General features: G+C 62.6%; 1 non-coding gene across 1 annotated transcript; it reads left to right on the plus strand.

Annotated features, from left to right (window-relative positions):
* Positions 1–2,172: 2,172 nt before the first annotated feature.
* Positions 2,173–2,291, plus strand: LOC131860875 (5S ribosomal RNA). Its single transcript, XR_009359958.1, has one exon. It is a non-coding gene; the product is annotated as a 5S ribosomal RNA (ribosomal RNA).
* Positions 2,292–4,482: the final 2,191 nt, after the last annotated feature.

Genomic DNA, 4,482 nt, shown 5'->3' on the forward strand with positions numbered 1-4,482 from the left:
GTTGGGTGCCAAGGTGGGCTCCTGCGTGGGTGGGTGCTAGGGTGGGTTTCAAGGTGGACGCGAGGGCGGGTGCCAAGGTGGGTAACAAGTTGGGTGTTAGGATGGGTGAGTGCTAGAGTGGGTGCCAAGGTGGGTGGGTGCTAAGGTGGATGCCAAGGTGGTTCACAGGGTGGGTGGGTTCTAGGGTGAGTTCCAAGGTGGGTCACAGGTTCAGTGCTAGGGTGGGTGTCAAGGCGGGTGTCGAGGTGCCTGGGTGCTAGGGTGTGGATGCCAATGTGGGTCATAGGGTGGGTACTAGGGTGGGCTGCAATGTGGGTGCCAAGGTGGGTAACATGCTCGGTGGGTTCTAAATTGGGTGCCAGGGTGGGTGTGCACCCACCTTGCCCGAGGTGGGTGCCAAGGTGCCAGTGTGGGTGGGTGCTAAGGTGGATGCCAAGGTGGGTGAGAAGGTGGGTGATAGGTTGAGTGGTAGGATGGGTGGGTGCCAAGATGGGTCACAGGGTGGGTGCAAGGGTGGGTAGGTGCTAGGGTTGGTGTCAGGGTGGGTGGGTGCTAGGTTGGGTTCCAAGGTGGGTGCGAGGGTGAGTGTCAAGGTGGGTCACAGGTTAGGTGCTAGGATGGGTGAGTGCTAGGGTGCAAAGGTGCCAGGGTGGGTGCTAGGATGGGTCGATGCTAGGGTGAGTGGCAAGGTGGGTCCACAAGTGTCAAGGTGGGTGCCGAGGTGGGTGCCAAGTTGGGTTCCAAGGTGGGTGCCAACGTGGGTGCTAGGGTGCGTGGGTTAAAGGGTGTGTCACAACGTGGGTGCCAGGATGGGTGCGCACCCACACTGGCCAAGACGGGTGCAAGGTTGGGTTCCAAGCCCGGTCACAGGCTGGGTGCTAGGATGGGTGGGTGCCAAGGTGGGCACCAGGGTGGGTGCACCCACCCTGGCCAAGGTGGGTCACGGGGTGGGTCCTAGGGTGGGTAACGGGGTGGGTACTAAGGTGCGTGCCAAGGTGGGTCATAGGGTGGGTGCCAAGGTGGGCACCAGGGTGGGTGTGCACCAACCCTAGCCAGGGTAGGTCACGGGGTGGTTGTCGGGGTGGGCTTCAAGGAGCCAAGGTGGGTGGCAAGTAGCCAAGTTGCGTGCCAAGGTGGGTGTCGGGGTGGGTGCCAAGGATCCAAGGTGGGTGCCAAGGAACCAAGGTGGGTGTCTGGGTGGGTGCCGAGGTGGGAGCCAGGGTGGGTCCCAAGGTGAGTGCAAAGGTGGGTGCCAGGGTCAAGGTGAGTGCCAATGTGGGTTCCAAGGTGCCAGGGTCAGGGTGAGTGCCAATGTGGGTTCAAAGGTGCTAAGTTGGGTGCGAGGTTGGGTGTGAGGGTGGGTGGGTGCCAAGGTGTGCTAGGTGGAAGCCCGGGTGGGTCGGCATCCCATGGGTGTCGAGTTGGGTGCCTGATGGGTGCTTCTTGTCAAGTTTTAGTCGTCGGGACTCATTTCGAGCCTTAGAGGTCGTTTCTTGTCCGGTTGCCCTGTCTTCGACCTGGGAACCCAATTTTGGTCCTCGGGTCCCATTTTTTTTTGTCTCGCATCCCACTTTTGGCCTGTGGCCTTTTCGGGGTCGATTCTCGTTTTGGGCATCAGAGCATGTTTCTTCTCCTAAAACCCAATATTTGTTTATTAAGTCTCGGAACACATTTTTGTTCTCGTGGACCCATCATGGGTCTTGGAACGCATTTGTGGTCCTTGGGTCCCATTTTGCATCCCGAAACTTGTGTTTTGGTGCTTGATCCCTATTTTGGGTGCCCACCTTGCACCAAGTGCGCACCCGGGGCAAACCGAGCGCCTTGGTGCACCGGGGCAAGATCGAGCGTGCACCCGAGGCGCCCCGAACATGCACCAAGGTGCACTCGGCCCACATGTGAGCGCAGGTCGTTGCGCCCGAGGTGGTGTGTGGGCACCGCGTTGCAGACGGGACACTGCACGCACACGACGCCCCGTCCAGGTGCACGCACGTAGGCCGGGCCGGGTGCACACCCGATGCCCTAGCAAGGTGCGTGCACCCGGGCAGGGCTCACACTTGGCGAACGGGGCGCACTTCGCGAGGGAGGGTGTGCACCTCGACGGGGGTGGGTGGCCGGGGTGGATTCGCACGTGGGTCGCGGTTTGCTAAGTACACACTGCGACAAGCTCATAACGGGTGCGATCATACCAGCGTTAGTGCACCGGATCCCATCAGAACTCCGCAGTTAAGCGCGCTTGGGCCGGAGTAGTACTGGGATGGGTGACCTCCCGGGAAGTCCCGGTGTTGCACCCTTTTTTAGTTTTTCGCCGGGCGTCGCAATGCTATTTGAATTAACCTTTTGCCCGTTTGCGTTCTCGTCGGGGCCGGGCCGGGCCGGGGTGCGTTGCCCGCACTACCGCGCGCGCCGGGGCGACACCGAGCGCGCACCCGAGGCGCCCCGAGCACACAGGCCACGGTGCAACCCGGGCGTTGTGCGCGCACCCCGGTGCGCCCGAGGTGCTGCGCGCGCACCCAGGTGAAATCGGTGTGCACCTCGGCCAGTGCGCGCTCGGTCGAGTCGCGCACGTTGGCCAAGGTGCACGGTGATGTTTCTTACTCTAAGGTTCCGCACCAGACGCCCGGGACAGGTGAGCGAAGCTGGGCGGGGCCGGGTGCGCGCCCGGGGCAGGTGCACGCAGCTGGAGAGAGCTTTGGAGCGCACCAGAGGTGCGCACCTTGGAGCACACTTCGGAGCGCACCAATGATGCGCTCCATTCAAAAGTTTCCTGAAAAGGCAAAAAAAGTTGAGATTATAGAATTTCCCACTTGAGAGATTGTAAAAAAAAAAAATTTAAAATGAAGGAAACGCGGGTGCCAAGGTGTGCGCGCCCGGGTGCGCAGCCCAGCCAAGGTGTGCGCACCAAGGCGCCCACCCTGGCGAAGGTGCACGCAAGGTGCGCACCCGAGGCAAACCGGACAATTAACCCAACTTTCGACTTCGCGCGCACCTGCGCACCTTGGAGCGCACTTCGGAGCGCTCCTTGGTGCGCACCAATCTTGGGCACCTCGGAGTGCACCATGGCGCCCACCAAGGTGCGCACCCGGGGCAAACCGAGCTTCGACTTCGTGCGCACCTTGGAGGCGCCCACCAAGGTGCGCAGCCCAGCCAAGGCGTGCGCATCAAGGTGCGCACCCGGGGCAAACCGAGCTCCGACTTCGTACGCACCATGGAGCGCACAAAAGGTGCGCAACCCAGCCAAGGTGTGCGCACCCCGGGCAAACCGAGCTCCGAATCGTGCGCACCAGAGGTGCACGCCATCGTGCGCACCTTGGAGCACACTTCGGAGCCCTCCTTGGTGCGCACCGATGTTGCGCACCTCGGAGCGCACCCGGGGAAAACAATGCAATTAACCCGACTTTTGACTTCGTGCGCACCTCGAAGCGCTCTCGGGTTCGCACCTCGGAGCACACCGAGGTGCGCACCTTTGATGCGCTGCCTTCACCAATTTCCAGAAAAGGCAAGAAAACATTGAGAAGGTGTGCGCACCGAGGTGCCCACCCTGGCGAAGGTGCACGCGAGGTGCGCACCCGGGGCAAACCGGGCTCCGACTTCGTGCACGCCATGCTGCGCACCTTGGAGGGCCATGGTGCGCACCTTGGAGCAAACTTCGGAGCGCTCAATGGTGCCCAACCCAGCCAAGGTGCCCACCGCGGCGAAGGTGCACGCGAGGTGCGCACCCGGGGCAAACCGGGCTCCGACTTCGTGCACGCCGCACCTTGGAGCACACTTCGGAGCGCTCCTTGGTGCGCACCAGGGCGCGCAAACCAGCCGAGGTGCCCACCCCGGCGAAGGTGCACGCGAGGTGCGCACCCGGGGCAAACCGGGCTCCGACTTCGTGCACGCCATGGTGCGCACCCGGGGCAAACCGGACTCCGACTTCGTGCAGGCCGCACCTTGGAGCACACTTCGGAGCGCTCCTTGGTGCGCACCATGGTGCCCACCAGGGCGCGCAACCCAGCCAAGGTCTGCACACCAAGGTGCCCACCCCGGCGAAGGTGCACGCGAGGTGCGCACCCGGGGCAAACCGGGCTCCGACTTCGTGCACGCCATGGTGCCCACCGCGGCGAAGGTGCACGCGAGGTGCGCACCCGGGGCAAACCGGGCTCCGACTTCGTGCACGGCGCACCTTGGAGCACACTTCGGAGCGCTCCTTGGTGCGCACCATGGTGCCCACCAGGGCGCGCAACCCAGCCAAGGTGTGCGCACCAAGGTGCACGCGAGGTGCGCACCCGGGGCAAACCGGGGTCCGACTTCGTGCACGCCGCACCTTGGAGCACACATCGGGGCGCTCCCGGGTTCGCACCGTGGTGGGCACCTCGGAGCACACCAAGGTGGGCAGCGAGGTGCGCACCTTTGATGCGATGCCTTCACTAATTTCCATAAAAGGCAAAAAAAAACGAGATTTTAAAATTTCCGTTTTGAAAGATAGTGAAAAAAAGGGAA

Source organism: Cryptomeria japonica, unplaced genomic scaffold, assembly GCF_030272615.1.
Source record: "Cryptomeria japonica unplaced genomic scaffold, Sugi_1.0 HiC_scaffold_20, whole genome shotgun sequence".
NCBI lineage: Eukaryota > Viridiplantae > Streptophyta > Pinopsida > Cupressales > Cupressaceae > Cryptomeria > Cryptomeria japonica.